Source organism: Danio rerio, chromosome 5 (genome assembly GCF_052040795.2).
Source record: "Danio rerio strain M-AB ecotype USA chromosome 5, GRCz13ab, whole genome shotgun sequence".
In the NCBI taxonomy this organism is placed as follows: Eukaryota; Metazoa; Chordata; class Actinopteri; order Cypriniformes; family Danionidae; genus Danio; species Danio rerio.
The window spans coordinates 57,767,501-57,781,436 of record NC_141025.1 but is presented as its reverse complement, the minus strand read 5'-3'; the positions used below and the strand labels follow the sequence as shown (position 1 = coordinate 57,781,436).

At 36.1% G+C, this 13,936-nt stretch overlaps 1 protein-coding gene across 10 annotated transcripts in view; it reads right to left on the bottom strand.

Moving 5' to 3' along the window:
• Positions 1-13,936, bottom strand: part of apba1a (amyloid beta precursor protein binding family A member 1a) — a 104,947-nt gene that overhangs the window by 44,102 nt on the left and 46,909 nt on the right. The window lies entirely within an intron of this gene.

Below are 13,936 nucleotides of genomic sequence, written 5' to 3'. Positions count from 1 at the left end.
ACTACCAGGAGCCATGCTTAGTCTCAAAAAGATCAGCATCATATTATTTAAACTTTGTTTAGTTGACTTGCAAAACTCACTGAGTGCCGACACCTCCGCATAAGCAACGCGTGAGCATCGCAGTTATTTTTTTGGCGTGCATGTTCAAAACCAGGACATTGTGAGCAGAGCAGTGGTTCGGTTACACATAGAGAATAATGTCTTTATTCAGGGACATATTTTTTAGAGAACAATTAAATTCATTGCTTTTTTTTTTTTTTTTGGTAACAGATTTTTCTTCATATCATTTCCCTAATCATCAAGACAGAGATGTATCTATGTAAATTTCTATACAAACAAGCCAGAGTTACAAATAAATATGACACAACAATTCTGGTGCCTATTTATTTCCCCCTACAATATCTCTTTGCAACAAGCAGTGGAAACTGATGAGTTAAGACCTTCATCACCCTCAGCACTGGCGAGATTTATAGTTGCAGACCTGTCTGCGGGTGGTTAGCCAAACACAGCAGACATGATCACAGTAGATCTGCCCCCCTTGTTTAAAGCTGGCAGGGATTGTGGGTCAGGGAGCCTGTGAATGAAAACACAGTACTGTTTGGCTGCAAACAAACAATGCAATTCATTAGTGCCTGCAGCCCCACAGCAGTAAGGAAAGAGAATGAGCCACTGCCTCAAGATAACTGACATGACTTGCCTGCTACACTAATTCTGCTATTAAACCTGGTCAAAACTAGACACTGAAAGCACATGTAAAAGAGGACAGCATGTATATATAAGGGAAAACTACAGTTTTTCTTGTCTTTTAAGTTTTCTTGAAGATTTGTATAATTACAATTGACCCACTGAAGATATTTTTTATCAGCAGAGGAGGCATCTGTAATACAGAGAGAGGGCAATCACATGCATCAATATATAGTTCTCAATAACACCACCCAAAGCAATGTATGTAAAAATGCATTTTTTCATCTTATCAATGTCTAATATGAAAAAGCTTATTCATGCTTTTATGATCTCTCGGTTAGACAATTGTAATCGGTTACTAGGCGGTTGCCCTGTAAGCCTAATTAACAAACTGAAGTTGAAAATGCAGCTGCTAAACTACTTTCTAGAACAAAGAAGTATGATCATATTACTCTGGTTCTTTCATTATTGCATTGGCTCTCTATAAAATATTGTATACAATTTAAAATTTTATTGACTACCTACAAAGCCCTGAATGACTTAGCTCCCCAGTGTTTGAGGGAGCTACTGGTGTATTATAGCCCATCACGTCTTGTACATTCAACTAATTCTGGACAATTGATTATTCCATAAAAAAAGATCCACTGTAGGCGGTAGATCCAGCTCATATTTGGCACCTAAACTCTGGAACAGCCTTCCTAGCACAGTTCGGGAGGCAGAAACATTTTGTCAGAGTAAAGACATATCTCTTTGCATTAGTATACACATAAAACAAAAGTGCATATCTTTTGAAATCCAAATTCTCTAAAGCATTGTAATGGCCCATTTCCACTGAGTGGTACGGTGCCGAAAAGTGGTATTGCACGGTTTGGTTCAGTACGCCTTTTGACTGTGGAAATGGCCATAAAAGTGTACCGAACCAAACCGTACAGTACCACTTATTCGGCACCCTTTACTAAGGGTACCAAAGTACCAAAAAGCAGAGCTAGATGCGTAGCAGAACCCTATTGCTTTACAGAGATACGTCATTCGCTCGCACACCAAGAATAAAAACAAAGAAACCGTCATGTTTTAAATACACAGCCAAGACATTACACCATAGTATTATATACAAACAATAACATTGCATCTAATAATAACATTAACATTGGGCGTCTGCAACCTAAAACATGAACAAACTGCCATGTTTGACTATTATCATCACCTTTTGGAGTATTATGAACTCGGAATGACGGAATTGCTTTCTAACAAGAGGCTACACGTGCTGCTGAAGACTAAAGACACATATGAGAGGTTTGTACTGATTGTGGGCTAGATTTTATGTTGTTTTTGAACGTAAATAAGGACTAAATGTATGTTGTGTGTAGTTTTTTTTTCTGTAAGTGGCAACATATCGGAGACATAGGGGCCTGTATGTGTTCATATATGTTGCATTTATTTATGTATTTGAGATGATATATGATATATATTATTTATGTGTATAAAGCATCTGTGTTGTGCATCTGTGTTGACAGCATAACTGTCGATATTTCCCAGAGCGAAGATGACGTTGTCTGAAACATTCTGTCGTACACCACGCCCACCAAAAAAAAAAAACATTGGTACCCTTTTAGCAGTGGAAACGCAAGCCTGATAAAGGTGACCTGTAACGAACCGTATTGTACCACTCAGTGAAAACGAGCCATTAGGCTGCATTAAATAGGGCTACCGTGGCCGTTTTTTATTTGCTTTCATCAATTGGTGAAGTATGTTCCCCACCACTTTCGCCAGTAGTTTGCTTGGTTTGGGACTTGTGAAGCTGCGCATCGATTAAATCGGCCTTCAGTGTTTTTGGCTTTCAGCAGTTTATACTTTTTACATTGCACTGATATTACATTTATATTACAATAAACTAGACAAAACTGTACTTCAAATCTGAAAACTGGAGTTTCAATTTATTTAAAATTCTGCCCTTGGAGACATCACTAATAGGACTGATTGGGGATATTCTATGTAATGCGGTTATAAAGCATATGAATCTCAGTGTTTACACTGAGTGACAGTTGCATCAGTCTCATCTGTAGACACAATGACTCAAGCAGCAGCTGAAAGACAACAATCAAAACAGTCTCAAGGAATGTGAATTACATGCATACTCAAACAAATGTGAGATAAGTGTGACTGTGAATAAGAGTGATGTATTATACAAACAATAAATTTACATCATATCCGACACAAAATTAACTCATGAAGTCTCCAGTGTAATTCAGCCCAGTTTATCTTTTTCAAATGCGAAAATAGCTACACACACAGTAAAAAGAGGAGAAATTACAAACAAATAAGCACGATGTGTATGAGTGAATCATTCCTCAAGATTAACACTTCCAAATTTAACAGTGAAATGGCAGTGGCTTGAACAGTGGCAGATTTCAAAAAAGATAAAAAACGGTTGGTCGATAAAGAATGACACAATACACAATAGTCAACTAAGTTCTCTGACTGCCTCTGTTTGAGTGGAGCAAAAAAATACAATAAAAACCAGAAAAACTTGACCAACTAGTTTGCTGTTTTAGGCTTGTTAATGCACACTAAACTGGACACATTGACAGATGGTGTCACACTACGACAGATAGCAGACTCAGCTGATCTCACAATGTTGTGCTTACAATGCCAAGACCCTTCTAGAATATCACTACAGAATGCAATGAAGCTACAAGAGGACACACAAAAGAATATCCTCGCCAAACATTCTCAATGGCCTCGGTCCATCATGGCCTCCTAACTATCCCCATATCTACTAATTGGCTTCATCTCCCTCATAGATTTGTTTTGAATCCTCTATCAAGGAATATAGCCTTGTGGTTGGAGGGGTTGTTGGGTACAGGTGAAAAAAATGACATCAAGAATGAGTTGTGCTGTTTCTAGAGATAACCGAAAAAGTGAATGAAAGTTTTTGTTTGTTGTTGTTGAATAAAAAAGAAAAAGTTGTTGAATGAAAAGTTGTTGAACAAGGAATTGTAATGATTGGTGAGTATATCAGTGTTTTTCTGCTTGTAAATCCAGCAATGAAAGTTGTATTTTTAAACCTTGCCCTGGTTTGTCAGTGACGAAATAACAAAATGTGAATTAGGGAGAACTGGCCAGATAGTTTCAGCAGTGAAAAAGATCCCACTCAGTTGCAAATTGCCACTGAAAAAAAAAATTATGAAATTATGAAAGAGGTGATAGAAACTACAGTAGAAGAGAACAGTGTAATGATGAAAGATGAAGAATCAGTGTTAAAGATCACAGTTGCAAAAAGGAAATCAAAGCAAAAAGAAAAATGGTCTAACTTTATTTTGATGGTCCTTTTAACTCGTTTTGTTAAATTTAGGTTACAATACATCTACATGACAAGTAATTCTAAATATATTATACGAAGACTGTTAGGTCGGGGTTAGGATTAGGGTAAGGGTTAGGGTTAGTGTAAGTTGACATGTACTTACAAAGTTTATTATAGTCAGTTAAATGTCTGTTGAAGGAGAAGTATCAGCAGTATTAAGCAGACAGTCTACTGATACTCCAATGTGCAAGAGGGACCATCAAAATGTTACCGAAAAACTAATAAGCAACATTTAAGATTCAATAAATAAAGGAGAGGATTACATGACAGGTGCTTTTTCAAATGATTCTTCTACTGATGCTTTGTCTTTGTCCAGTTTTGGTGCAAAAGAACCATCCATTAGTTCATAATGTTTGAAGAAGGGTCAGCGAAATATGTGTCCTAAGAAGATTCAGGCTTCTTTAAGTGGTTTTGATCAATGTGTATGTTCCAGTTATGGCAACTAAAAAAATTTTGTTTTTAGAGACATTATCAACGACATCACCCATTTAAAGTGAATGGAAAGCGTTGATGCTATCAAAAACCACATACACGAGGTGTTAGTTTATGCGGTTTTTGATAGTCCTAGATTTGCATTCAAAAAGGGTTTTGGAATTTTTGGGGGGATAAAACGGAGAGTGAAAAGACAACATTTTAACATTTAGCACAACTTTGTGTACAGTACAATACAATTTCAATGTCACACTGTATATGCTTAAAAAGGTGAAATAAAAGGAAATTGTTAGTTTCCAAAATGTAGAATCATTGGTTGGACATCAAGTTAATAATCTAGGAGGTCTGCTTGGAAGTAAAACAAAGGGGGTATTTGTCTGGACCGTCACACTTCGGTCTTGTTAATTCCTGTTTTGGTAGCAAAGTCCACATGCTAGTTCTGTCTTGTCTTGTATGTTGTGCTTGGCTCAAGTTCAGGCCTCCTGCCTGTATATTATCTAGATCAGGGCTTCTCAACTGGTTTGGCCATGGGACTAACATTTTTACATGGTCATCAAGCCGCGACCCAAATTTTTAGGAACTATAATACAATTTTAGGAATTATAATTATTTGTATTTGCTTGTTAACATACACAAGTAGTGATCGATAAATCATAAGAAATCACCAAGACTTACAAATTAACTATATTATCTATATTAACTATAAGGTTTCATGCTCTCTTATGAGAGTACTTTGCTACTTATGACACACTGAGGCTTTAAGCGTATAGTATATATAACTATACATACATACTTACGCCGACTAAAAATGTCGACCCACCAGTTGAGAAACACTGATCTAGATCACCCTCCTTGTTATTCAATTGTAAGTTAATTCTGTTCACCTGTTGTTTCTTAATTTGTTCTCGTTTATAGTCTCCTCATACCTGCTGTCCTCCTGCAGTTTGTCATTGTTTAACGTCCTGCTATGTCTAGTCTTATCCAGCCCTGTTCCCTGCCAGCCTTCCTCTGGGTTTTTTTTTTTTTGTCTTTTTGTTTTTTTAATTTATAGTTAATAAAGACCCTATTTTCCTGCATTTAAGTCCTCACTCTTTTCCCATCCTGAAATCATGACAGCTTTGATCAGACCTTGATCTGGGGTCTCATGTATCAACGCTGCGTACGCACAAAAACTTTGCGTCCGCCAGGTTTCACGCTCAGAATCGCTCACGTTTGGATTTACTAACAATGAACTGAATGTGGGAATGTGCGCAGCTTCACGGCAGCTTTCTGGCTGGCGTACGCACATTTTTTGTGCGTGTCTGTTTTATTTCCATTGGCGACTCCTAGAGGCAGTTGTGTTAAATTCCTCTCTACAAAGTGTCTGAGCCTTGTAATGGCAGCTGTATGAGACGGGTTCATCTAGCAGGTAAATAAGGTTTCCATACCATACAGTTGAGCAGCTAAACATTAAAGCACAGTTTGCAGCGGTCGCCTGTTTTCCCAATGTAATCTGAGCTATCTACTGCACGCACATTTCTATAAAGACACTATCTGAAGATGAATTTGCATTCGTAAATCAGAAACATTTCCATTCAATAAATGTGCAAATAAAATATGATGCACAAACTTATTGATGATTCCTACTTGTCTTTCTCGTGATAAATAGTGGGCAAAATCTGATATGTAGCGGGGGAAAAAAAGAAGAAAGAGTTCATCAGACGCTGGATTCGAGCCGAGTTCATGCTCGAACGTGTGAAACATGATCACATGCGTCATAAGAGCTGCGCCACTGAGACTGTTAAGAGTACTGCAACATATTACAGATATAAACCAGACTATTTATTTTTTTCTAATGCACTCAGTGCGATGTTCAGACCCAACTGTGTTAACCGCATCAGCTCTCCAACTCTCCCACTCTATTTTTTTCTTTTGTTGTTAATTCTGGAGAACAAACTTGCAAATAACACCGCTTTTCTCCGGGCTACCTCCGAAAGCAGCACCTCCAATTCACATTCTGTTCAAAGTTTCTCTTTTTGCTTGCTTTTGCCATTGCTTTTTCGTTGGGTTTTGCCATTAGCATAGTCATTAGCATATTCATACGGTGGAGGAGGCAGGAAGGGGTTTTGTGGTGCATGTTGCGCTCAGTTTCACGTTCATTCGGATGTACAAAAGAATATGCGTGAGATTCGGTGTACGCAGTGTTTCATACATCTGAATTTTTTTCTGCGTACGCACATTTACAGCTTTGTGCGTACGCAATGTTTTAGTAAGATTTCCACGCAAGTCTTCGTACATGAGGCCCCAGTTCTTTTCCTGAAGTTGTTGTTCCATCCAAGTTTTTCTTCAGCATAGAAATCAAACATGGGCAAAGTAGAATCATTCATTGTCTTGGGGAGAAGAGCTCAATGATTGCAGAAATTGGGCAGGCTCCAGGGTTAGATGGTCTACAGTAACTGTTGATTTCTTTAAAGCTTTCTGGGATAGGCTGGGAATGATGAAGACAAGATATTTGTGCAAACTTTAATAGAGGATGATTCACGGCCACAGAAGAGCACATTTTTTCCAGAAATTACTATTTGTTCATTGATTTTAAGGTTAATTTTTTTGTAAGGTTGGTTTTATTTTTGCAAATTTGCAAAAAGAAGAAAAAAATAGCTAATTATTAATTTTGTTGTAGAAAAATTTACCTCATCCACATAAGAAAAAAAGGGTGAAGTTTGTTGAAATATGGTGCAAGTTTTAAAAATGTAATTAATTAATTTAATTAAAGTAATTTTGTATGTTATAAGAATGTCAAGAAGGGTTTGAAAATGTGTGGATTAATAAAAATATGTTGTGCTTTGTTAACTAACATTAACAAAATAGCTTGAGTAAAATGTAAAAAAAATTTTATAATAAATAAGTCATGATCAAAATTATTTTTTAAGGTTTTCCTAAGATGTAAGATATATATATAAATGTAATGTAAAATTCCTAAGATATATATATATATATAGTACAGAAAACTATTCCACTATTTTGAGCTTTTTGATAAATCTGCTTTATCAAATTCCTCCATCAAAATTTGTCAAATCTGTAACAAATTTTCTATATGTCATAGAGACCTCGACAACAAAAATTAATCAAAAGAATTCAAATTTATCAAGTGTTTTAGAAGATGATTTAATGGTTCGACGAATTCAAATTATTTTGATAACATTTTGTCATTATTGTTTATAAATGCCACATGCCAAAATTTGTGAAACCTGTTTAAGAGAAGATTAAAAAAGAAATGTTGCCAACATTAAATGGCGAACTGCAAGCTGTGTTGTCCACCAGAGGGAGGCAAGACAACTAATTCCTTCACATTGCAAGTTTAGCAAATTACGCTTGTAATTATGTCTAAAAAGATTTTTTATCAAGTTCATAAAGTTTAATAAAGCCCAAAACAATAATGTTTAATCAGTTTCTAAAGCAATTGGTGATCTTCAAAATACTGAAATCAAGCAATATTCATCAAGTTGTCAGACAACTGCATAATTTGCAATGCAGTTATGACAAAATGACAACTCAATGCAAATACCCTGGTGGGTAAAGTCATTTGCTGCTTCTTTTTCTATCTAATTTTTCCTGTCAAAGCATTAAAAAAAATAAATAAATAAAGATACAATATATTTGCCAATATTTATGTTTAAAAAATTTCCATTGTACCATCTATATTCTGTTGTTTCGCAGCAGCCCATCATTAATAGTCAAAAATGTATCACAAAGCTGTAACATCATTCTAAATTCAGTTAAAGTTAATCACACATTGAAAGTGGTCTGAAAGGTTTGGAATGACATGATGGAGAGAAATTAAAAACAATTTCATTTTTAAATGAACTAACCCTTAAATCTCTTTCATCAAACCTTATTTCACATGACTTGTGCTTAGCATCACTGCTAACCATTCTAAGAATTGTACAAAACTGTATTTATGAAGAAGTGTCAACATATTTGAGGTTATAACATAAGACACACACACACACACACACACAAACACACACACACACACACACACACACACACACACACACACACACACACACACACACACACACACACACACACACACACACACACACACACACACACACACACACACACACACACACACACACACACGTTTGTGTGTGTGTATATTGCCCCCCTTTGAGATTCAATTGATGTTTAACAGAGAAAGGAAATTTTCACAGTTAATCTGATAATATCTTTTTCTTCTGGAGAAAGTCTCAATTGTTTTATTTTGGCTAGAATAACAGCAGTTTTAATTTTTTTAAAAACTATATTAAAGTCAAAAGTATTAGCCCCTTTTAAGCTATATTTTTTCGATAGTCTACAGAACAAACCATCATTATACAACAACTTGCCTAATAACCCTAACCTGCCTAGTTAAACTAGTTAAACCTTTAAACGTCTTGAAAAATATCTAATAAAATATTATGTATTGTCATCATGGCAAAGATAAAACCTATCAGTTATTAGATGTGAGTTATTAAAACTATTATGTTTAGAAATGTGTAAAAAAAAATCTTCTCTTCGGTAAACAGAAACTTGAGAAAAAAATAAACAGCGAGGCTAAAAATTCAGGGGGGCTAATAATTCGGACTTAACTGTATATATACAGACCAGAATAAAAGACCAGAAATACAAGCAAGTAAAAGAGACTAATCTTACTAAAACTAGTAAGAAAACAAGGACAAAAATTAAAAAGGTTAAATAACTAAAATGTAAGAATTAAAAAAAATAAAAATAAACTTAACCTAAACACAGAAGAAAAACTGGATGCAAAATACTAATAGCAAGTTCTAACAAGACATTAGCTAGGCAGCTAATACACACAAAACAAATCAGCAAAGTAAAAAGTTAAATGAGCTCAATATAAAGTTATATTCAGACAAAAAATAATCCTTGTGTGGTTATTGAAAACAAAATGGACAGACAATGGGAGCACATGGCCAGCAAAAATAAATATAAAACCATGTGCTTACAGGTATACAACCAATAAAAAGACATTAAACAAAGATACTGTACAACTGACAAGGTTGTCAGGGCAAGGCCCTGAAAGCAGATACATTTTTGGAGAATGCATATAGACACATTTTCCAGTGAGCCTGAGAAACAATTCATTTCTGTAATTTACTTCGGAGTAAAACACTGTTTTTATTTCAGCATAGTTGACTGTGTACTATAACACACTGTGATTTACCAGGAAACTGGATTTAGAATTTACAGTGCAGTAAATCATCTACAGTAACAATCTAGGACAAATTCAAGCTTTTGAGACAAGCCTGTCAATATTTCATGTCTTGAATGTTTTTCCCCCATAGAACATGGAAGACACAAAAATATTTATGAATTAATCTGTTTTGACAGATGCCATTTTCATTCTCAGAATTACAGCTAAACTGCATGTACATGATTGTACTATTTATTCCCTGTGGATATTATACCACCCTGATTTCCCACAAGGCCAGTCTTTGCAAAAGAACGCTTTTCGCCTTTCAATTGGAGTCTTATGAGCTTTTAGAAAGGCTGCAAATGAAGACACATTAGCATATCTCTCTAATATTGCTAATCAATGGTATAGATCTACCCTCCCTTCCTTCCTCCCTCCCTCCCTCCACCCACCCACCCACTCACTCACTCACTCACATCTGCCTTTGGCAAATCAAGTATGACCTGTGACTCACTGTAACTGGATCAGCCAATAAACCCCCTTGTAGCAACAGAAATAATTACATTTGTCAAAATAATGAGGAGAAATGGTACAGTTGCTCAGTAGGTCAAGGACATGCTGTCGAGCTGTAACAATTTCTATAGAGGGCTGGATACTAAGAGCAGTAAAAATATAAAAAAAATACATCCTTAACATTACATATTACTGTATTTATGGGATTAAACCATGAACAGAAGTAAGAAAGTGTTGTTGTTTTCTGCATGAAGAAAATTGCTTGTGTCATGCCTTGGTAATTATTTGAACTTTTGGTGAGCTACATGGTAAAACTTTCTTAATCATGTCTTAATCTTAGTCTCAAGCAAAACCTAGCCTCAAGGACACCTGGCTTCAAATCAGTACACTTTAACAGTTTTTGCAAGACTAGAAGAGTTTTTGTTTTAATCTTGCTCCAGCCTCACTGTTGTCCTCACGTGTCTGTGCACTTTTCATCAATTACACTACTTTTCCTAAGGACACCTTGAGTTTCAAACAGAACAAGACCTAATATACCCTTAGATATCAAAGGCAGCACCAGCAGACAAATACCAAAGTAAACTAATTTTTAGATGATGTAATATCAGCAGATCAACTGACAAATAAGAGGAAGATTCAAGTACCTTTGAAAAAGAGCACCACTAATGAAAATGTCTGCAATACTATACCAACAGTGGTGACCAAAACAGCTCACTTTCCACTGCTATTTCATAGACTTTTCTTGTCCACTAAATACAACTTAAATGACTTTAGTTATATTATCTTTAATCTCAAACCTCAGATGTCACTACAGATCTTGATCACATATGTCCCCTATAAAGTTTGAATTTTTTTACAACAACAACAACAACAAAAATATGACTGCGCTATCAATTATCACACTCATGCCTTTCCAAACCCATATGACTTTTTTTACATTTACTCATGAGGAAAATTGTATGCAAAGTGACAATTAACAGTGACTGGGGATTCATTCATTTTCTTTTCGGCTTAGTCCCATTATTCATCAGAGGTCACCACAGTGGATTGAACCACCAACTTATCCAGCATATGTTTTACACAGTGGTTGCCCTTCCAGCTGCAACTCAGTACTGGGAAACATCCATACACACATATACACTACGGAAAATTCAATTTATTTTCACCTGTATGACAAGTTTTTGGACTGTGGGGGAAACCAGAGCAGCCGGAGGAAACCAATGCAAACACGGGGAGAGCATGCAAACTCCACACGGAAAAGCTAACTGGCCCAGGCGGGACTCGCACCAGCGAGACAGTGCTAACCACTGAGCCACTGTGTTGAATGGACAGGAGATTTCAATATTTAATTTGTAAAAATAGGGCTGAGTACTGAAACTTTAACTGATATGCACTTGGATCAATCTGCGCAGACTTAAATGCCACTCAGTGTCTGAGTTGTTGATTGAAATCAGGGGAAGTGGAAATAAAGGACAGAAAACATATTTTCTTTTGTGAAGAAATCAATAGGAAACATTTTTTAATCAGTAGCCTCTTAGTAATACAACCCATTAATTCATCCGTTTTCTCTTTTCGGCTTAGTCCCTTTATTAATCTGGGGTTGCCAGAGTGGAATGAACTGCAAACTTATCCAGCCCACGTTTTACGCAGCGGATGCCTTTCCAGCTGCAACCCATCACTGGGAAACATCCATACACTCTCATTTATACACATACAGTACATACAGACAATTTAGCTTACCCAATTCACCTATACCACATGTTTTTGGACTTGTGGGGGAAACCGGAGCACACTAAGAAACCCACGTGAGGTAATATAACTACAATTTGTAATTACTGATTTGTTTGACTGTTTTTCTTTGTAACAGAGCATGCTTGTTTGAGCAACCCACAGATGTGTGCTGATTTTTTTTTTTTTTTTTGCACAACTCTGTTTGTCCACAAGATGTCAGAACTTAACTGAGCTGTTTGTTTTACAGTTGGAAAAGACAGAACAACAAATTACTAAAAAGCAATAGCAATAGATGAGATAAACTGACAAATGCTTGTGTGAATAGAATAATGGATATCAACAAATGTACCTTACAAGACATTTTCATTCATTCATTCATTTTCTTGTCGTCTTAGTCCCTTTTTTATTAATCTGGGGTCGCCACAGTGGAATGACCCGCCAACTTATCCAGCACGTTTTTATGAAGCTGATGCCCTCCCAGCCGCAACCCATCCCTGGGAAACATCCACACACACTCATTGACACTCATACACTACGGACAATTTAGCCTACCCAGGGGAAATTGGGGTCTCTAATTCTTCTCACTATTTAATTATAACACACAATGCACAGCTGTTGCAATCAAAACAAGTATTAGCCAACCTTTCACACTTGAAGTAGAATAAAATCACAAAGATTGCCTGAGGATAAGAGTCAATTCCAGCTGCAATCTGATGGAGCAGATTAATTTAGTAACGCACAACAGTGTTTCCCCTACCATTATATAAAGGCAACCCAACTCCCCTTGAAAGTCAAGTTATTATTTTTATTAATACCAGATCACAATAGATGTCATTTAAGGTTCCTATCCCACAGAACAGGCCTATACATTGTTTTTAATTAAACAAACAAAATAGCCTTATGCTATTTATCCTATTTACATAACAACAAGCCATTGCGCATTTACATTTCTTTGCTCTCTGCATATCACACACAGTTGGACTTCCTCTCCGATGAGTCCACCAGCAGAGAGAGCACGCGCAAGTCAGAAAATATGTTGTGTCAACCAGATGACAATCAGAAATAAATATCTGGGGACTTTTTTTCTTTTCTTTTCTTGTGTTTCCTGGAGGTCAAAAATATAATGAAGTATTATTTACTTCATTATATTTGTATATTTACGCTGCAAAACAATGCAAGAAAAGGCACAGAAACAGTCACAGAAACAGTCAAAATACCACTTCAAATTCGGAGAAAAAAATGAGTTTGTCACATGCACGTCAATGGATTAACTTTATTAACTAACTTATACTTTTTATGGACTCGTACTTCAATTTCTCATCAAATCATTAAACCAATCAATCACTGTATAGTCTGATATCTGACATGTCCTGCCCCGTTTAAAACTCTATTGCTGCTGCTGAAATTGGTCAGATTAGATTAGATTTTTTTAGATTAAACTTTATTGTCATTACACATGTAAAAGTACAAGGTAACCTAATGCAGTTTAGGTCTAAAGCCACCTTTCCACTTCACACGACATTCGGACACGGCACGACTGTCAGAATACACCCCCTTGTGGCAGTAGCACAGAATTTTCAGTTTTGTCATACAACTTGGAAGAAAATAAAGGAGTACAAAAGTAAGAGCCCTCATTCTCCGAGCATTCACCATGGTTGAATGAACAAATACCAGAAACTCATAGACCGCTAAAACTTTTGGAGGAAATGTAGAAACAACATAAAATACACACATATATATATATATATATATATATATATATATATATATATATATATATATATATATATATATTTTTATTGCTCAAGTATGAATAGAAATAGATCTTTTTTCTCCAGCGCAGTCTTCTCATGGTCGCATAGCCCTCGCAGTGGCTGATGGGAATGCTGATGCGTACCTCACAAAAAATTTAACTACACTTCACAATGAAGCATAGCGCAAGCTCTGTGATTGGTCAGCTTGGTATCGCTGACGAGTGTGGGTTGGACCGAGAGCTGTGCGAACCCGTTGGAGTGAGAGTTTACAAATGTCGAGTC